General features: G+C 40.8%; 1 long non-coding RNA gene across 2 annotated transcripts in view; it reads right to left on the bottom strand.

Annotated features, from left to right (window-relative positions):
• LOC125981307 (uncharacterized) overlaps positions 1-20,702 on the bottom strand; it is a 199,236-nt gene extending 178,534 nt beyond the window's left edge. For both annotated transcript variants that reach the window (XR_011088118.1, XR_007485890.1), the window contains exons 1-2: positions 20,576-20,702; positions 18,795-18,913 (exon numbers count right to left, since the gene is read on the bottom strand). This is a non-coding gene — a long non-coding RNA (uncharacterized lncRNA). The remainder of the gene's footprint in view (positions 1-18,794; positions 18,914-20,575) is intronic.
• Between the last annotated feature and the right edge of the window lie 2,276 nt (positions 20,703-22,978).

Here is a 22,978-nt window from a genome sequence, read left to right as displayed (position 1 = left end):
AAATAGAATTAATTGGCATGTGCATCTTATTCAGCAAGGTTACGGGATGTCATTCAGCGATCAAGAGAAGTCCGCTAAAAATGAATTAGCATCTACGTGCAAGGAAGTGGAAATTTCACAAAAGGCTGAAACTAAATTGTTTATCAATGACCATCATTGGTTGCCCCATGGGGAAGTTAATACGCAAAAATGATGTTTAAATGAAAAAATGCTGATTTGGCACAATGTTGCTTCGTCAAAAAGGAATAAACAGGACCCCCCGCTGCTAGCTACAGACTGATGATGGATTAGAACAAAATTCAAATTTGATACATTGTACAACATGCAACACTTGTTTAATTAATGATAATTAATCGCACAGAAGTTTTCAAAGGTGGAGTGGGTGATAATGTTGTCTGTTTGATGTATAGCCCGTGCGAAGCCCAGCATGCTCCTCAGTGGGTAGGCTTGTTAAGCGTTTGCTTTGTGGGTTCCTCATCATTCGACTTGCCATACCGATGGGATTTCACTTAATTGACAGCTACTTAGATTCATTCGTCAACATGACAGGCATAGCAAGGTTCACCACATGCAGTATGTACTTGGCAAGGTGTAGTGTTTTGTGTTTTTTGTCCCACTTTTGGGGTTTTCATAACTGGGTCAATCTCAACATCAAGCTGCAGCATTTTGCGGCGCACCGGCGGCCTGTGCATTGATCTCCTGGCTTTCCTGTGAAGCGTGGCCTTTGTGCGCCAGGTCTGCCTTTCTTTCCGCTGTCATTTCATGACACATCCTGAGTGTCGTAGCAGTGGGAAAATATCACATATCGCTGACCTCTTCAACTCCTTCTTCTCTGCAAGCCCTGAAGAAAGAATGATTCAGCTGCCCACGTCTCTTTAAATGTCCACCAAGGGACATGGCTATTGAGGGGGCAGGGGGTGGGGAGTCATTTCAGAATAGGTATAGATCCTCAGCTGGTGTCAGGTAGAGATATCGAGCAAACCAGCCAAGGATTTATAGCATGCACAAATCATATATTGTGCATGGACTGTAGAAAGGCCACTATTATACAGTCTTGTCAGCATTTATTTGTCTGTGTAAGTTAAGGTACATTCAATTAGAGACAGAAAGCAGAAAGCTGCAGTTAGACCGGACTGTACTAAATGTGCCTTCGAAAAAGACGACAATACATATATACCGTATTTTCCTCACTATAAGGCGCACCGGATTATAAGGCGCACCTTCAAAAAATGGCCCATTTTAAAACTTTGTCCATTTATACGGCGCACCGGATTATAAGGAACACCTTCAATGAATGGCCCATTTTAAAACTTTGTCCATATATAAGATATATACATTTGGCCCGCGGGCCGGACTTTGGACACGCCTGCTGTAGTGGCTCAATATTGATCCATATATAAGGCGCACTTGATTATAAGGCGCACTGTCAGCTTTTGAGACAATTGGAGGTTTTTAGATGCGCCTTATAGTGCGGAAAATACGGTATATGATTTTATTACTACTTGTATTTGTTTTTGACTCGATTTCCACATTATTTACTGTGCATGTAATACACACAATATTTACAGTGTCCTGACTGCTTCCACCTCTCCACTGCCTTGTTTGTGTTCACACATTTGGCGATGAAAAGGTTATTCTGCAATGTTTTGTTAACATCTCTGTTAGATGATGTGCTGCCACATGTCACATCCCGGCCTCATCATTCCGCTCACACTGTGAGCCATAAATAGCCATAAACACAGCCATTGAAAATGTGAGGTGTGTTGTTGGTGCGATGGGTGGGTTGGGGGGATAGTCACATAATGTTGTCTTTGGATCGACTGGAGGAAGGGATGTCACCGATCATTCATGACGCCGCTGGCATATAGTGAAGGTGGGAGGGGAGAGGATTGGTGGAGGTCTCTCCACAGCAACAGAGGACAGCCTATGGAAAATGGTCCATGCAGCTACCTCTCCAAAGATGGTGATGTCATCAGAGGAGAACATGCATTTCCACACAGCTTTCTGTTGTGTTGCATGTGTGTGACACACATGTAGGCTCCTCCTACGTGCTGCATCACCTTCAGGTTGTCCTCAGTTATACCGCAGGGAGCCACTTCTCTCATGTATATTGAATGACGCGAACAACTAGCTCATGTTCACGGCTGATTTATCTTGCGCAGGTGCGATCGTGTCAATATATTGATCAATCAAGAGATGATAGAGGACCATATGCTTGGCTGGTGATTAACATTGATAACCCAGTGCACCCCTCGCACTTGGCAATACACACACACACATCTGTGTCACAACCACCAAGGGTGTGTGTGCTGACAGGAGGTTGTTAGTTGTATCTCAGCATGCAGCCTCTTGAAGGAATTAAAACATCTCGCTCAATATTCCATCTTTCCATGTGCTGTATCGCTAATCCTGTTCAGGGACACTGCCAATCTCAGGTCAAGGTTTTTTCCTCTTTAAAATGTCACACACATGTGAAAAAGACCACCAAATAATATCAAGCAAACAGGAAGCCATTGAAGTTTTTTGGACGGCCTTCATTTAGACATGTTGCTAGGCTTCAAAGGAAATCAGGAATTCGAGGACAAAATGTTTTGCAATTTTGCTCATCTCCATTTAGGGAGGCAAAATAAAGCTGGTTATAGAAGAAGAAACTTTAGACAGGTCAGCAGTTCGGTTTTACAATTAATATTATGTCTGACTACCACATTGAGAGTAGCAAATTAAGATATCATAATTCGCAAATTTTTTTTTAGCTGTGGGAGCAATAACCAGAATTTAGAAAATAAATAAAGTTCTTGCCGATTAAAAATGAACACAGAGTGCCATTTAAAGCAGTCAAAAATTACAACTGTTTCATAAAGCAAATTTGAAGCTTCATTTTCCCATCACTACTAAGCACTGTGATGTTTGTTAATTATTTATTTTCTATTATTTCTGGGGAATTGTGGAACAGTCTGAACATAGTATAAACGTTGGCTGGGAACAACTAAGTGTGACCATAGTATAGCAGCTCAGACAATATGCACAGGAGAAATTCAATGGCTCTGTGTATGTGTGTGTTTGTGTGTTATTGAGCACAGTGTATGCAAGTCTGATTGCATGATGTCATCCTCTCCCCAGCTCCCTTTGCACATAACAGAAATTTGCTCAAGTTGTACCCATTAGAGTGCTGGTGACACTCTAATCGGGTTAGCATTTGATTGACGCGTCTCCAAGGTTTGTGCTTAATAAAACATCAGGGCTGATGCATGTACCGAAAAGTCACACAAAGCCAATGTAAAGCTAATTAGGCTCTTCTCAATTGGCAAACGCACTAATTCAACAGAGTCAAAGCGCAGCATGTGGTAGAACATGAATAAGTGCATGCTGTAGGAGGAAGGCGTCTCAGAGCTATTTGTCAAATGTAGACTTTAAAGCCAATGCGTTTTCCCAACTCTAAACAAGTGTTTTGGTTCTTTAAGTGAACCAAATTGACATGTCAGACATTATTTTTCAACTGGGGATTTGGTTTGTACGAGTTGTGTTGGGCAAATGACTTTAAAAGAACCTCTAGGAGAAAGTTTTCCAAAATACAAAACTACATTAAGTGCTGCCTATTGCTTGTATACAAGGACGAAGAATCTGACTCTGCGCCGTGAATGTATCTGACTTGACCTTCCGTTTAAATTACTTGAATTGAAACAGGGTGTTGTTTTGACACAACACACTTAATGTAATGGAAAGTTCGGCCGTATGGCAAAAAGTCTGTAACTTGCTCAACATTTGGTACGCTTGTACAATATAATGTTGAATACAATAGTTGTTCCTTTTCAAATTAAGTTATTCGGAGTTTTAATGTTTATTATTGTGGTTGTGTAGAACTGCGTCTGGAGCACTGCAATGCATCATACTAAGAGACATTTTTTAACTCTGGGAAAAGAGGAAAACTATTAAAGACATGATGTGTTTACTTCCATTAATAAATATTCAGATGTATTTTTGTAGACTACTCGTAACTAATTTTCATTTTCTGTTCTGTCGGGACCTGGACCACGGACAGAGCTAGACGGACTTCGCTGATTTGTTGCACGGTATTACACTGACGGATGGACTGACAAACACTTCAATTCAGCGGTGACGCCACAGCGGTCATCTCCACTCCTCCATCTGACTGTTTGCTGTTGTGCGTTGATTTGCTGGAGCTCTCCTCCCTGACAGGCCTCGCTTCATCCCTCACTTTCATTGGGCCATAAAAGGCTCCTCTGTGGCGCTGAATGCTGCTGTTTACCGGTTAGTCTTTGTCATCATTATAGTGTCAAAGACACGATAAGCTGGATTGGAGGTGGAGGGGAGTGGGTGGGATTTGTGGAGGACAGTCAGAGGGTAGAGTGTGTGACTGCAGCCAGTCCAGAAACCACATGACAACAATGACATCATGACAACTGAACATGTGTCCGATGGATGGATGGATGGATGGATGGATGGATGGATGGATGGATGGATGGATGGATGGATGGATGGATGGATGGATGGATGGATGGATGGATGGATGGATGGATGGATGGATGGATGGATGGATGGATGGATGGATGGATGGATGGATGGATGGATGGATGGATGGATGGATGGATGGATGGATGGATGGATGGATGGATGGATGGATGGATGGACCATAATTTGACCCTGGAAGAAATTATTCCTACACTCCACTCTGCAGCAATTAGTTAACCAGTTTGTTTGATCCTAGTATGAATTACATTAGCGCCGTACAAATGCAGCCTCCTTTGTACTTGGCGGTAAATATTAGTGCACCGGGGAGTGTTCGTTGTTCTGTGATTACGACTTCGGGGCACATTGAAGATTTGTACTACTCAAATTTCAATGTTAGCATCCATCAGAATGCTGCAAGCCGATTGAGCCTTTGAAAGGGACACTTATAGACTATGTGTTTGCACTATGGTTGAGTCATTGAAAAAGCAAAGAAGGGGAAAACATTTTTTTTTCATCCAAAAATGATTTGTATGCTCTTTGATCATTCTGTAAACACCACCGAAGTGTTGTAACTTATCGGTTTGCATGTGTGTACATGGTGGTGTGTTAAACATTTTCTTCCTGTTACACCTGAAATGAAGAGGCTTCACCCGTGGATGAACCCGAGCAGAAGAGTATTTTATAAGAGACAAACAGCATCTCCCTAACTGTCAAGAAAGGATCTTTTTGGTCCCGCGGCTGTGTGCTGCGCTGCTGGGATGACACGAGTGGTGGGTGTGTGTGGCTGCGGGGTTGGAAGGAAGGGAATGAGATGGTGATGGAGCCGCTGCTGTGATCTCATCACAGCACGGCGCTCTTTGCCGGGAAGGAAAGGGATGATGTAATGCCGACTTATCAGATGTGCTCGCAAGAGAGAAAATCTGCAGGAAACCATCAAATAATAAAATGCAGACTGTGATTTTACGTGGCGTCATCATCTTTTTATAAACACATTACTGTTAAAGTCATCCTACCTGCATCTCAGGTTCTGATTTTTATGTTGCCGTCTTTCACTTCCATTTTGGAAGCTTCTATTATGTGCTTGACAGATTACGTTTCCATATGGCAAAAAATTATTCAGCCTCGACTAAAATATAGTAGGAATTGCAAAATTAATTTTACCGAGACAAAAACGAGCCCATCCATTTACATTGCCGTCATATTTCCCCTTGTCTTGCGTAAGACAGTCACTGCAATGCAATCATATGATGTGCATTATATGGTGGATTTTTATGCAAGGTAATTAAAGACATCATTGCTTTACGTCCAAGGAACCCATGGACCTTCACTGAGTCACAGCCCCCTCACACTAAAAGTGTAATAGCCTTATCCCTATTCTTGACTATTCAACTTTAATTGCTTATTTCTTCTCCAACTACCTACTTACTCTTGTTTTACATAAAACAGCTATTGATGCACTGAAGCAAAGCATCACCCGTCAGAGCAGGATGATTAGCGCGATTTAATTCTTTTTTTTTTCTTTTTCTATTTTCACTTTCCTAGGTGGTGAGCCGTGTGTCGTAGGAGGATGAGTCAGATGAGCCGTAACCTGGTGATGTCATCTCCGGCGAGCATGACTGCATCGGACTCTGTTGGGGGCGCTGAGGCACACAGCGTAGCACCTGTCCGACGGCATCTTAGCTCACAACACTGCGGTGCTGATGAGGCTCGCTCTACACTCAGCTATTATCATAAATCTCCTGTGATGAACCTCTCACATGGAAAAAAATGTTTCTTATCATAGATATCTTAATAATTAAAGCAACAAAATGCAGTAAATTGCCCTTGCATTATTAATCATTAACATTTATTTAATTTGATAACATTACATTGGCACACGGTATATAAAAATATTTGACTCTTTGTTGACTTTAAATATGTCTAATTTTTGCTTTTGCTGTGATAGTAGATATGAGGATAAAAAAAATCAATAAAAACAAATCAATAAAGCAAATGACTGCTTAATTGATTTTATCATAGCTGGATCTCTGGAGGAACTGCCCACCCATCAAATTGAAATAAATCAAGCAAGTAAATCATTTAGCTGCCTATTTTTGAAAATGTGCATGTAAAAAATAAGCAGCTTTGATGGATAACGATTTTCAAAAACATTTTTACACAAATTAGCATTAACTATAAGTGTATATAAAACACACTATTCATTGATTCAGGTTTAAGTGCTTTACAGCCACTTAAAAATGCCACAATGATTTACATTTGTGATGTCATCACTCATGACACATCCACTGCATGCAAGCACGTCGTCATGCAGCGTGACATCCTCCACATATGGTTGACCTCTTGAAAACACCATGACACATTCCCATTGAAAAGTCATGCACAAGTATTCCATCATAAAACTACATAGATGTGCAAAAAAAAAAATACTCAAAATGATTTAACAATTTAAGCATTGATTTAACACACTGGTATTTAAATGTCAGCACAATCCACTGCAAAAGAGCTTTCACTCCTAGTAAACCAAGAAATGTTTCCACATACAGTGTAATAGCCGTGGCAGTAAAATAACTCTGATTTAATCTTGCTAGCCATCAATATTTTTGACAGAAATGATTGATGAGTATTAAGTAGGACTATTAACTGGGAGGGAGGGGTGGGGGGGAGAACAAAAGTCTGAATTCAACTGGCTGCTGCTCAATCAAAACACTAATGTGAAAAGGCATAATTTGTCAGCTCATTCAAAACCGGTACGGAAGTGCGGACATATTTTCTTAATGAATATGAGAATTAGTCGTGCATTGATTCCTATTGTGTGGGAAATGTATAAAAAAGTGTCTGCAGATTCACTTCATTGACGTTTCGCTTGAGAGGGGGAGACGGGGAGAATGAGTGCATATGCTGAAAGCAGCAGAATGTGTATTTAAAGCCTCTGGTGGATCAAGGGCACGGCGCTGACCCTTTTAGAAGTAGCTTGTCATACATTTAGCAGAGCAGGGGATCATTTCAAACTATACCCCATCACATTACGACAAATCTTAATCGACTGCCCCGATACAGCTTTTGCTGACTGGACGGGAAAAAAAAAAAAAAATCGGATTTTAATCTCATCACCGTAATACACCGCCATGGAAAATTCTGGCCTATTAAAATATTTGCATTGTAGTCATGGTTCAGAAAGCTCTTGGGGTAGTAGTGATGAGCTCCTCTTTTAGTATCCCCACAAAGTGTCAAAAATTAGTATGCTAATAAGATAACCTCTGATTCTAAAAAAAAAAAAAAAAAAAGGGTGCGCCAGTATATTACTCGACAACAAGCTGTGCCAGTTTGAGTGTTTGATCGCTTGACGACTAGAACTGGGGATGTGCAACATGTATTATCAGTGAGAAAAGAAAAAAAGACCCGATTGATTACTGGGGTATTGGACCCCCTGGTAGGAAATAAAGACTGTGCGGGAAATGACAGTGGTGGAACTATTGGGTTTTTCAGCAAGTAAGTGAGCAACAGAAAAAAACAGTCACTGTAGATAATGCAGGGTTCACAATACTACAAAAAAAGTCATAGTAAGAAAATTTGAGACCCCACTAAAAAAGGTCTTGAGTTTATAAGAATGAATACGTCAAGATAATCCTGACAACATCACAATGTTGCCGAGAAAATCACGACCTGTTTTTCAGTGGCAATTATTCCTTTTGTTTTCTTGCAAATCCTCTGTGTCTTAGTTAGCTCCTAGCACTTTGAAGTATTGTTCATGCGATGCCTCCTCTCCTGGAAAGCCATTCGTCATCTGCTCTATAACGCAACCATTTGTGGAATTGAAGACAAGTTTGAAAGTTTAAAGCGTTGAACTTTGGTTGCCCTCTCGCTGTGCTTTCTTTTCGTAGTCCCTATACACTGTGCCTCTTTTTTTTTGAGGTGGGGGCTTTCTCTCCGCACAGACACGATTCTCCGTCAGCCAGTCTTGCCAGGTTTATCAGTGAACCACATCATTAAGAAGCGCCCTGTGGATCCCTGTCTAAACTGTACGCCGACTCGCTGCCGCCGGCTCCCCGGATTAAAACAAAAAAAAACTCAAGGCTGTGCAGGCTGACATTCCCGCTGCACAAAGGTAAATGATGGCAAGGAGGATGGTGGTCCAGAGTTCCTCTCAGTGGTGTTGAGGGGAGAAGACAGGGAAGGAGAATGATGATGGATTGCTCAAAGGAGCAGGCCAAAGCGAATGTGCCCGAAGAGCACCATCTGCTGTCAGTTCAGGCGACTTATGGCACTTCAAGTGAACACAACCATCAGGCACTGATGGACATGTAAAAATGGTCTCCCTTTCATTATTTCTTCAAATGTTAATTAACTCAATGAGAAGTTTCCTGTGCAGAAAAGAGCACGTGTCAAGGAAAGGCAAATGACACTGTTAAGAGCGAGCTAGCAACATTTATTCCCACAATGAGATTTCAGTCAGAGCTCTTAACATTTCCCCTAGTGGCAAAGGAGGCTTTGCACACATCCCTCACTAGCAATGTGTACTCGCCTTATAATGGCAATATTTCATCCGCACAGCTCCCACGTGTGCCGCCAGAGTCAAATAACAGGATAGCTTAGGGGCGAGGAGGCAGTCGAGTGCCAGTATCAAATGACCGTGGCTGGCCCCTCTTAAAACAATGAGCAGTTTATGGATGATTTTAAGCATCTTAAGCATCACTTCTGAGCCAATGTGAACCCAAACGGCTTAGGATAGTAGAGAAACGTCATTACGGGTTTCAAAGATAGAAAAGTAGCCGAAAGAGGGGCTGCAGGGTAGTACCTCCTGAAATATGCTTAGACTTTCCCCAGGTGCCAGGTCAAATAATTGACTATTGGGTATTTTTTTATTTTTTCTGAGAATGTTTCTCCACATTTCCACCCATCGACCATAGAGAACGTATTTTATCTGTATTTATCAGCATTGTCTGAAGAATTTTTTGGGGTTGCTAATTTTTTTTTTTTTTTTTCTAGATATCCTTGCCCAAGGAAAAAAAAATAAAAAATAACAAACTCTAATGTACTACACAACTACAATGAATAATCATGATGAACAGAAAACTTTTTTTGAGCAATAATATTGTGAATTAATCTAGTCTATTTATACCTTTTAAATATTTTATATTAAAACATGCACACCTGTTTTATTTGAATTACAAAAGCATAGTGGATGTCTTCATAGATTAGGATTGAAGTCCTTCAGACCACAAACTTCAGACCACCTCTGTTGATTTCAACCAGTTGTGCACTCCATTTCTCTCATTTGTCTCAAGACAAGAGTGTAATCCACACAATGAATGGGATTCTTGCTCAAATAAATTATCATTTTGCTCATTTCTAGTCTGTCTGACCACATTCGCCTACTTGCTTTTATTCATTTTCCTCCATAAAAATAGATCTCATGCTATATAGTATAGCTCAGTCTTCGTGTAGCACTGACCTTCCCATTTGGCGTAGCCCGCCGCTGAAAGTCTTTCTGATTTCCAAATGGGAAAAAAATGAATTCCCCTCCGAGGGGCCATGCAGTTACATATTTCAGGGATGAGGTTTAGGGTCAGGATTAAAGTGGGGTCTAGTCATCTAAGATGTCATTTCAGGGGGTCCACGGGAGCACGATTGTCAATAAGAGGCAGCGGTATTGACACCTGTGACACCGCTGCGGCTCTGCCCGGGACTCGCTGCCTCCATCGTCAGCCCACTTGAGAGCGACACGGGCAAGCTTGGTGATCAGGCCATGCCGATATCAAAAAGGTTGCAATTTTTGAAAGGGCGTGACATGAAAGCGTGGATCAATGGCTTCCACGGGGACCTCAAAGGCAGCAGTGAAATTGATTGTATAGGTGATATTGTTACTGGCGATCTGCAGGCAGTGTCAAGAGGGGATGCATGCTCAAGTTGAAAACGAGCCATTCTATAGGATTTGCGTCAGTCACGCGGCAGACTTGGACAGTGATGGGAGACCCCCGCTGACCCCCCTACAGAATGATCCACGCTTGTCAGTGGGAGACAGGTGCGTACTAGAGGGAGAATATTGTATTACGGTGAATAGGCCGCATGCTGGCCAGCAGCAATCTAAAGAAGCATCGCTTGGCTAAAAGTGTTTCATAACAGGCGACGCACCATCGGACGGTGAGATGGATGTATGGGATTGTGATGAGATGATCCAGACAGATCCACCCAAGGGGAGGTGGAGTACATTAGCGTGCATCAATGCCAAAGTAAGAAGCGAAGACACACACGCATTGTGTTGTGCATAAAGTAGCAACGCTCCCCGGAGCTCAGCTGCGACTTAAGCGTTGAATTACTTCCAGCGACGTAGAGAAGCATCATATTAATAATATATCAAGAATCAAGATGCTATCAAAAAATAAGGAGCTGTTTGTAATTTGAATAATGAACATTTGGAGACTTGATTTTGTTATATGATTTTTTTTTAACTAAATGGTTGCTCTACACTGTGAAATGCAAGTGATGGAAATAATTAACAAGACTAGAATAGCACTGACCGGTAGAGATCAGACCTTCGGGAAGAATTATGTAGAGCGACACCAATAAAATATTCACTAGACACCTCCTGTATATGCTTGAATGTAATCATTATGATACATGCATAACTCAACAAAACAACAGTGTTGGGAATTGTCAGGCTAGTGGAAAAATGGCATATTCAAGAAAAGTAATAAAATGGGATTTAATGAAAAGCAGAAAAAAAGTTGCAAAGGGACAGTATTTATTGTTTCACTATACCAAAACAACCATAACATGCAACGCAATGAACTTTAAAAAAATATATACTTTCTACTCTGATGTGACTATGTCGTCGAACTGGTGTCAATATATTCCCCTAACAAGATAAAAGAGTGAAACAGACCCACTACCCTGATGTCTGAATGGACAGGAAGACTCCAGGGCACCATGAATAAATAATGCTGCTCCAAAAGCAAGATTCCCTTTGTACTCTGTTGTATTTGTCAATGATGTGTGAGTGCAGGGCATGCTCCCTTACAAGCAAATAAATAAGGCACATATTCAAATGCCTTTTAAAATCAGTGCGACAAACAAAACGACGTACATTACATACACGGGTAAATTCGACTTCGTCAATGGCCGATTTGTGTTATAGTTAAAAACACAAACAACACATTTGATTACCTCGAGAGGCCATGCTCACACCCATCACCAAGAAGGAAAATCTTTCATTTTTGATGAATTACAGCAGGCTTATAAATAAATAAACAAGACTGATGATGCGGAATAAATCCAATTCACCATGCAGAGGATAATCAATACATTAACCCGGAATCCGGCGCTCAAGCACCTTTAGCCGACAGTACAGTATGTGCTTGTTGACTTTAATTGCAAGTGCAGGGATGGTGAAGCTGAGGGGCCGACAATTGATAGTAGCCATTAGCGAATGATTAGGCGGACAGAGATGAACTCGCTCGCATCGATTCAGGCCCAGCTTACATTTCCGACTTTTGCGGGAGAATAAATAAATTCACCTGCGAATCTATAATGCATGACTTTACATTCATAATGGCCACCAGCGAGGATCCTTAGTGTTCTCATTTCCATGGTTTGCATACAGCAAGGCTTGTTGAAGTTGCGTGTCTACCGTGTCTGCGTTGCGCCAAATCATAACTGTTTATTCAGCCAAAAGCCACATTATAAATCATTGTGAAGATTTATAATGAGAGCAGGATGAGGTAGGAAAACCACAAGTTTCCCTTCATTGCGCCGCTTGAAAGCCACATATCAAACATTCATTTCATCGTTTCCAATTACAAGAAATCCTGTCATTTGAGCCTTCTAAAGCCTAATTTGTTTGGAATGGCATTCCTGGCTTTCTCTGAATAACTGCTCCATAAAATTCCAACAGTGGCAAACTGCTTAACTTGTCAGCAATCATTTTAAATGTTTTTAAACCCCGTGACCCAAACACGTCTCGAATGTACCGTGTTACTATGGAGAGCAGAAGACAGAAGTCGTTAAGTTTTGGCATTGGAAATAATTGGAAAAGAAGCGTGTTCCAAAAAATTATTTTGTGGTCTTATGAAAAAAATAAAACTCAAATTGGAACAAGATGTACGAAAACTAAGACTGCTTTCCTAATTTTTTCAAGGCGAAGGATGACTCGCAATAAAAAGGCATTTTGTGGGTTAGCATATTATTAAACACGGTAATGGTTGTGCATTTAAATAAAATCTATAAAATAACAAACTGAAAAGTTGATTTGGCACCCTGACCATGCTGTAAAAATATTTAGCTATTATTTGATCATGATAATTAAGTCCAATAAAATTCATTTGGACAATGATTGAGAGAATGCCTCTGCCTCGTTTAATTTTGCAAAAATTGTGTTTTACCACCTGTGCCACAAGTTAGACCTGCTTTTAGGCGGTCTAAACTCTAGTCTATAGTTGGCCACAAAAATGCGAGATTCAATAGAATATGTTGGAACGTGATCTAATCTAATCTAAGGCAATATTTCTTCACATCGCCGTACACTTTGTCAGGGAATTGGGAGTATCTAGTTGGAAATCAATTAAATTAGCGCTTGCATGTATGTGACAGGATGATGCAGAGCATTGCCACTTCAGTGTCAACTTTCTTGCCCGACAGCCAAAAGTGTTCACCAGCCGTAGTCCCACTGCGACATAGTGTCAAATGCATATAGCACTGCACTCTTTCACACAAAGTGACTCAACTCCTCTCAAATCTCTCAACTCGTCAGCCAGCCATCTTGGACAGCTAGCTGGTAATCAAATGTGTGTGGCGTCTTCAAACCTAATTTGGCTGTTGGCTCTGCTGACCTCCTGACTTTTGACATTCCAACCCACTCGGCGAAGGTACGGCGTGATTTATTTACTTTGTCAAGACATAAGCCAGACGAGACTCATGGCAAGAATGTTTGGAACTCAAAACACAAATAAAAGCCAAATTAAACTGGAACCAGCCGAGGCCACCCAATACACGACGGGGCAATAACGGTGTCGCCCTTTTGGCTATTGATTCATATTGATTCTCTTGAAACATTCTCACCTTTTAAACTACTCTTTGAGTTCATTTTCACTGACGGCGATCAATACGATCAATTATCGAGACAATAAGCGGCGGTGACAGTGAATGCACGTCAATACGAATGCACCAAACTGCAGCCATTGGAGTGTATTATGCATATCAATACAGGAACCATTACCGTTGCATGTTCACAAAGAATCTTTTGTGGCCAACAAATGGAAGGAATCAAAGATCATTGAAAGGTGAAAGGTGGTGCAGAAAAAACAGAATGTGAGAAAGCACTTACTCCAGACCACCCAAAAAAATATTCACCCTCCCATATCTCCCCCCCTTCCTGTCTCCCTTTATAGCTGGTTTGCTTTTGCTTGACCAAGGGTTTGCTTACACCTGCCAGGATAAGAACAAGCAGGCATTTGGGCACAGGCAGCAAGTACAAAATTATTTATGGTATTATTCTTTGGCCAAATAAATCTCCGCCTGGGGGGGTTTCATACTCAAAAACTTTTCATTTCAGTCCTGGGCCTGAGAAATTAGCTCTGTAATGCCGCCCGGAATTTTTAGAAAATTCAGATAATTTCTTTTGCATTGCCATGATATGTGTGAATTTATCTCTGGATTGTTTTTACTATTATGTCTGGAAAATTTTAAATCAGGAATCAAAATAGCCTGGGTAATATTTACCCACATAAAACTAATTGGCCAAAACGTGCTGATTCAGAAATATTATTTGATTTATTTATTTTTGGTACTAATCAAATTATATATATATATAGTATGGGTCAATGATAAAGACACAGTTTAGAGTAATTAGTGTGAAGAAGGACAAATACGGACATACAGGGAGTGGAAAGACTGAGACTGATTCGAAAATGTTTGCAATTTGACCATGCCAGATAATGTCAGCCTACATTCCTTCTGAGTTAAATTCATTTGTGATTTACTCAGTCATGCTGTTATGATGTCACACTATTTACATAGCTGACACAGCCACCGCTATCCCGCCTACACACCATATGGTGGAAACACAAGACTACTTCGAACCAAACCGAGCTGCATCTCCTGGTGGAAATAGAATCTTTTTATACAAAGCAGAAAATGTTTGTATGCCAAAGAGATGTGCTGGGTTTTCGGCGTTTGGTAACCAAAAAGTAAAAAACTGCTGATTAAATTAAAGAGGTTGTTAGATTTTGTACAGAAAAGGAGATCCAATGATTTCTACCAGTGTCTCCAGAGAGTTATGCAACGGTGGCTTGCCGCATTGCTTTTTTCCCTACAGTCATACAAAAACAAAAAGGCAAGCCCAACATTAAAGTTTTTAAGTAGACAGCGCCTCAGTGCGAGTAATCTCTCTGCAGACTTCTGCTGAGTTTTCTTCAGGAGTCAGCCACATGCAATGTTCCACTCCTGCACAGCTGGCCTCCTCTTCCCCTCCTCTCCAAAAATAGGCCCGTGGCTGAGCCTTGGAACATTTGGCCGTTTCCTTCCTCCCATCTTGTCCACGCCTGTTAGACAGTTCAAACTGCTCTCAAGCTGACCACAATTTCCATTGCTCATCAGTGTTTAACTCCCGGACTCCTTCTGGAGTTCATTACAGAGACTAGCTTCCCCCAGATTTATCACAGCTATGACCTGCAGCAGCCCAAACAGCTGTGTGAACCCGCTCACTGCTGATTCTGGATTATCATGGAAAGTGCAGGCCTGCAAATATATACGATGTCTCTGTTTATGCAAGATACATTGTGTGCACAATGTTTGCGTTTCACGCAAATTTGAAGAGATGCTGCAGCCCTCTGCTTTTATTTGAGCTAATAAATGGAATCACTGTAAACCTTTTTCGATTAATGTGAACCATAAGTTTCAGCTGCTTGTTTACAGACCTATAAACTTATGGAGCGTTTTAGGAAGAACCATGGATACCAATAAAAGGACGCCACCGTTAAAATTTTGTAGAAAACATACACGGACTTTTACATGTTCACCACTTACACGCTGTTCCAATATTTTTCGCATAGGTAGCGGGACAAATGGAGTGGAAACAGGAACATGTTGTAAGCTATAAAATACATTGTGACAAAAACAACTTCACAATCATGTTATCATGATACTAAAAATTGTATTATTCGTGGTTTCATAATGGCGACAATTCAACACGACCAGATTATTTCTATTTCGATACACTCTTTTGGGGGAAATAATCACACGGATTTATTCCTAATAGCGTTTTGTAAGCTGCGGTTTGGCTTGGGACTGCCATTAATGTTTGCTACAAAGAAATCTAGAGGGACTTTCACTTAAAGAGAGAACAGGTGGAACGGGCACCTATAGGATTCTAAATTCACATCAATCTCTCTTCTGCAAGTGCTTGGAATTTTAACCATATTGCCCTAATGCAAAAAGGCTCATAAGCACTTTGATTCCCTTTGCGTTGTTTTGATTGTTAGTATTCACTGCACTGAAACAAATCTATCCTTTTATAAGTAATGCATACCAAATGAGCTGCTGTTGACAGTCAATAGATTTGCCATCCCAAAGCGTGCAACCGGGCTTTGGTTTGTATCCATTGCAAAGTGAGTCTTATCATGCATAATGCATTTAAAAAAAAAAAGGTAATTAATTAATCAAAAAAAGTAAACTGAGGTGAGAAGGTAAAAGGTGTGCATATGTGAGCCACAAATCTTAAGTTGTCCATTAAAAATAATTTCCTCCATATGATTGGGTATTTTTTTTATTCCTCTTCTATAGATTTTTTTGATATAGCATTTGTTCACTTAATATATTATTAATAATAACAATAATAATAATAATAATAATAATATAACATATATATTATATAATTATTGTTATACTAAAATATTTTCCTCCATTTTTTTATTCCTCTTCTATAGATTTTTTTAGTTAGCATTTGTTCACTCACTCTGATGTTTGTTTGTTTGTTTGTTTGTATGTTAAACATATTTACTTGAAGACTTGCTGTATTATATAGTAAAAAGCTAGCTGTGTGCAATGAAGTAATTACACTGTAATTGATGAGCTAATAGACGTGTAAATTATGCAGAAGCCGGTAGCTCGGTAAAAAGAGCGGTTGTGTTGCATAATTACAAATTCCAGCTGCCACGCTCCTGTACAAGAGTCATGAATTAAGCACACAAAATTTGAATAGCTGCATCTTTTTTCAGTTTGCTTCACCATTGTTTTTACACAACCAAATGATTACAAGACAGAAACATGAGGTTGTATTTAGTGTGAGATTCACACACAAAAAATTGTGTCCTCCTGGTCTTCGGGATCAATTCCCAATGGAACCACAAAAATGCAATCTCATGCAGTAAGTACCCTCGGGTAAAGCCATGTGCAAACGCGTAAGCCTATTTTACTGCTTAAACTATGCACAAGGAGGGTCTTCAATCTCCTTTTCAACTCTTTCTGATGCCTTTACCTGATCTATACTATGCTGGGAACTGCTTTACTTTAAAACATAACAGCACTCGGTTCAGGTCAAACATGGTTTGTTATGATGAGGCAAACATATGCAAAAGTGTTCCCCTTCCTGTGAGTGGGATTCTTGAGTTTCAGTACGCACGGATTGCTGATTTTCGCCACGTTATTTCCGACGATCACATACGGCTGACATCAGCGCGAAGCAGATGTCTTATGTCGTCATACGCTTCTGGAACAGTGTGTCCACAAGGCACCAAGAATTCTGGATCTTGATCAATCAAAGCAATGCAAGTTGATGAAAGCTTTTAAATCTTAAACAAGAGAGTTTTGTAAAAGAGTTTTGGTCAGATGATGACATGAGAGGAGGCAGAGAAAGAAAATATGTATTCATCCCATCCATTGATTATGTTGAAAATATAAAAATCCAGGATTGAATCCAAGATTATTTTTGTGATCAGGTCTGTCTGCCAAACTGCATTCGCTTCATTCAAAGATTCTCTTATCCAAATTTTCGAATTGTTTCTCGAAGACTTAGGTGAGAAACATTGAACATTTTATCCCTTGTTAAAAGATGTTCTCCTGGTGTCTATTTATTGCTGTTGGCTCAGATAAGGCCTATGCTAGGAATAAATGTAGCCCGACAGCCAGAAGAGTTCATCTGCTGTTCATTCTAACCTGCATTGCCCGCGTACTTCAATAGGTGTTCCATTCCAATTCCCTCTTGTTTCCTTCTCTTCTGTTATTGTCTTTCCCTTCCCCATGTGGACTTTGGGTGAAGCTTCTTCCTCAGCAATTCTTCCCTGGTGAAGTCGCTGGGGCAGTCCAATCAGAGTTGCCATTGTTTATTGTGATAAGTTGGGATAATGAACAAATGAGCTGCCACCTGGAGCACTTAGAGCCGGGTGTTAAACTTGGGTTATAAAAACCTCTCCCAGCTCTATTGATTTACTGGCAACATTTGATTGTACCCATAGGGCAGGGGAGGGGGGTGGCGGGGCTGCAAGGCTGCACAGAGCTCTTACTGTTTTACAGTCCTTATTACAGCAAACAAATAAATCTCCTGACCGTTCATTCACTGCATGTGTCTGTACCCGGCTGCTCTCAAGTGATATATATATATATATATATATATATATATATATATATATCTGTGTTTACATCTTCATTTTGTTTACATTTCTCTCAGTAGTATAACTATGATGAAATATTCATTTATTTAGTTATTTATTTATTTATTTGTGTATTTATTTATTTATTTATTTATTTATTCTTACGTGGGAACCAATCAAACTCTGTGATTTGTGCAGCTGTACAAGTGTATTTTCCTGGAACTGAACTATATAACCATAAGGGATTTTGGATAAAGGTTCCGCAAGCAGAAACGTTTCAATTCTCTCGCCCCACAACGCAGTTCTTCCACATACGTATACCATCATACCCATAAAACTTCCACCGAGTGATGACTAAACCATCGGAAATACTAAAATCTAAAACATTCCCTCATTTTCCCAACATGTTTACCATCGTCTGAATCACCGGCATACCCTCTGATTGTAGATTTATGTAATGAGCTTTCAAATCCACTTTCCATCCTACCAACTACTTTCCTTCTACAAAGCTATGTGTAATTATGAACATTTGTGTAACATGTACTCATTCTGCGGTTGCACACACATGCAGGATGCACACTCATCCTTTGCGTGACGTCGCCTCTAAATGAAAGATGAATGGCCGACGTGCAAACCTCAGCAGACCATGGCTCTGATTAAAAAGCTTGCTGAGCATATGCACGTACAGAACATACAGCATATATATTTATATAAACATGCAATGCGTGCATTTATAGTACTTACAATATGCATATGCAACTTCCATGGTCCTCCAAAGTCCTCTCGTCTCTTATTCCCTTGTGGCCAAACATGGCCTGTAAAAATTAGTACACCACTCAAGACTCCATTCAGTAGACCAGACTCTGGATAAAAAAAAAAGAGAAAAGCATCAGTCAATCAAGCAGCTAATCCATAGAATATTCTGCTAATCCGACAGGCCAATTGAATAAAATGTATGTTCATTCGGGCTATCACAGAGGGAGGCATGTCAAAGAACCCAGTAGCTCTTTAGCCCATGTAGAAACCAGAGCAACAAATGTTTATTATCAGTCAGATGTCTAATGAGATCATTGACAATTGAGAGCACACTCTAAGGGTCCTGTGCGTGTAATTATAACAAAGGTAAAATGTTTTTAATCAGGATTATACCCTAGCAAAACAACCAGCAATCTGCATTGAAGCTATGTCGGTGCCATTAATGTGCCTCATGTAATCAACAATGTCAACAATCGGAGCCATGAATGATACATGGCTGCACACATGCTGCCATGACAAAGGACCTTGTCTTGTCACTTGCAACATCACAAAATGACTTCCCCCACCCTAGTGATACATCACCTCTTCTCGGGACGGTTATTTAAATGAAGTACGTATGCACAATATTATTGATTATGGTGGATATTAGATGCATTGTGACGTATCAAAGAAGCGCAATGTCTAATCATGAGAGTTATAGCAAATACAAATACAATATATATGTTTGTTTTTACAATTAAAAATATTATAAATAATCTTGATTATTATTTCACTGCCCCCCTCCAGCCTTTCCCTTGAGAGAGGCAAGGCCGACTTTAACTTTCACCTCCAACATTGCTTGAACACACATACGAACTATTTTTGTGAGGATGGTGCAAGAAGCATGTGACATCTGTTCTCTCTCCGGTGGGCTCATGTCCTCGACCTCATCCATATTCTCCGTGAGCACCTGGAGAAAGGGCCGATGTATGACAAGGGGACGCATATAGAATGGGGGGGGCCTTAATTGTCTGCATGAGTGCGACTTTGTTAGCAGGGCGGTAGGTGGTGTTGTAGACAGAATGAGTCATCTACCACAACAAGGTGGCCACCGTAAGCACTAGCAACTTTTCCCACCGTGACCTTGACCTAAGTGTGGTGCTTTTTTTTTGACAGCGTAGGTCTTTGTCGACACCAGCTGTGTGAGCCAGATGCGCAACAAACACACGAGGCTGGCCTGACATGAAGTTTTATAGTGCTGAAACATATGCTGAAGCATCGCGTTGCAGTTCAGCGACCTCTTGAGATTGTAAAAGAAATTGTCGTTATCATACTCAATTCACCTTTTTATGCAACCACTAAAACGATGCAATCATATAAACCACCAATGCCGTTTCAGATTTTCTCTTCGAGAATATCCTTTACATCTACTTCATATTTGCTCCATGAGAGAAGTGTAAGCCTCTAAAAACAGAACCTGCGTCTGTTTAGCACATTGACTCAGTGAAAGAGTGAGCAGGGGTCACGGGTTTGTTGGCTCCGGTTTGCTTTCCCCAACAGTCTTTTCAAATCATTAAGTGATGATATGAGACCCATTCAAAATAGAAATACATTGACAAGCCAGCAGTCTTTCATCTTTCAAAAGCATAAATGTCATTGGAGGCAATAGGCCAACATCTGCTATTCTAACTCCATCATAAGCAAGCTGTGCACCATCATATACAATATACAAGGCAGTTATGCTCACTTATTTTCATTCTCTTAATTGATTATTGCACAATTGACAAGACCTGGTTAATGGAGGACTGTGGCGTAGAGATGGATTGGCAAGGAAATGCTTCATCGGCTATGACCACTTCGGTGTGCACAAAAAGAAGACTTCAGCACAAGATAGGTGGGATGCAGACTATTTAAAACATGAGGTAATTGAGAACAGGTGACCACAATAAGGGCGGAGCTAGCAGACGCATGAGGAAAGCAAGTGAACTGGAATGAGGGGAATCGGGATTTCAAAATAAAACACCAATTAATCAAAGTGTGCACAAATATGCTACACTATAAAATCCCACGATTCAAATTTCCCGATGCTGGCTGATCATGTGGAGTGCAGACAACGTTGACCTTGGCATACATACCATCCATCCATCTTCCCTCTCTTGCGCTTTCTCTCTATCTACCCAGAGTGGCCCCTGGCCTGCAGCTTACCGGGGGGCCTGCAGCCAGCCTCCCATCTCAGACAGGCCATAATCTGGGAGGCAAATGATAAGGTTGAGGTTTACAGTAGGGGCTTTGCACGCTCACCCAAATTTGCATTTAAAGGCCCTCAAGTAATCTGAGGCTTATTTAAATCTCAGCAAGACACTAGCATGGGAGGAAGGGTGGGGGGGCACCTCCAATGTTTCCTTCCCATGGCAGGCCAAATCCCCGCCATAAAGCAGCAGTCATCACACAGCCATTCTCTGCATTATCAACAGTGTCTAATTGACTGAGAATTATTTTAGCTTTCCACAACAAACCCCCACCACATGGGACTGGCGCTTCAACCATTGCTACAAATCATTTTCCATTCTTTTTTTCCTATCAGCGTTGCTTGCTTCCTCCCAAACAAAGTAAACAGACTTGATAGAAGTCACTTTGGAAAGGCTTGTAATCTGTTGAACAAATTTCAACAAATAGTTTCAAATAAATCTGTGACTTATGTTCTGCACACAAAAATCTGTGCCAAACTCCCTGGCGGAATACACCAAAGTGTAGCTGGAACATCGTTCAGATACATTCTGCTCTAGTTTTTGTTGTATGTGTGTATAGTAAATATTTAGAAGCTGCCATAAAAGGCGGTGTCTTGCTGTCAGCATGTGTGTCTACGTTCGCAGAATCCCATCATGCAGTATGTACAGTGTGCTATACATAACAGCACAATGCTTCTGCTCAGCCAATTCGTGTCAGTGTCAGGGGAGTTATTTCCAGCTCGGGACCGTATGTGGGGGGGCCATCCTACACATCCAGAAGGGATTTGAAAGATTAATCCTCACCTTTCCAACTGAATGTATGTAATTTGGTTTGACAAACACCAGTCCTACAGGGACGCTTTCTTCATTAATACTTGACAATGTGCCTTACGTCTCGGGCTTGAGGAGATGTAGCGCATTGACGGACGAGAATGCATTCAAGTGACCCAGATTCAATCTTTCTTCTTCTTTTACTAGCGAGGGCTTTTAACTCCGAGCACCTGTGATACACAATTCAGTCGACAAAGCAAACAAAGCATTAGAAGTGTACGCAGTGCTGGGAAACAATCTGATCATGCTGTCAGGATGTTATACACATTGAAAAGACACAATGAGGGTGCAAAGCACTTTGTGAATGGTGGAGAATTTATTGATTTGTTGGTTATTTAAGAATTAGGATGAGTCAGCATTCCTGGATGGAGATGAAGATGGAGAAATTACAACCAGTTAGATTACTTGAAAGTATCAGGGCCCTATTTTTGTGTTCATGTGCAAGAGGTCTAACTAAAGTGCAGTCCAATATTCTTTATTTATTTTTCTTAATTTTGGTATTTTCCTACACTTGCATAAATGGAAGAGTGCTTTTATGCCCTTGTAGGATGGAACACGGCCTTCCCCCCGGCTAATCAAAACAAAGTGTGCACATTCGGTTAAATTGTTGTTTTAATGATATAATATGTATTTGTATTTCACACACAAAAAAATGCACTATCAATAAGACTCAATAAAAAATGGAAGACCTGTCCCTAGATTACTATTTGTTTTTCTTTTTCATTTTGCATAACCCTCTTCACAGCCTGAAGACAGGTCAACTGGAACTCATGAATACAAAAGCTGGTGCCCTGGGCTAAGATTTAACTTGCCGAGATGAGTCTCCAGGCTCAATACACTGAGGTGGGGAAAAAAACACCCTTGCTGCAATTCTAGCTGTGAGAAATATGATGAAACTCCCCCCAAACCCCCACCCCCCTCACTCACTCCCACACACACACAACCGTCCTCCAATCTCCAAAACTACCCGTTAGCTCGATTCCTCAGTCACACTACGTAGAGCCTCTGCTCATTCTTCCGTGCCGTAGCCACTTCCTGCGAGCTCCAAACAATGCAGACTCCATTTGGGTTGCTGTAATGGCTGACTGCTTGACATAACCCTTGTCAGTGAGAGCCCGGCTAGGCGACACTTGA

This window comes from Syngnathus scovelli, chromosome 14 (genome assembly GCF_024217435.2).
Source record: "Syngnathus scovelli strain Florida chromosome 14, RoL_Ssco_1.2, whole genome shotgun sequence".
NCBI classification, from domain to species: domain Eukaryota; kingdom Metazoa; phylum Chordata; class Actinopteri; order Syngnathiformes; family Syngnathidae; genus Syngnathus; species Syngnathus scovelli.
This window is presented reverse-complemented; position numbering and strand designations above follow the sequence as displayed.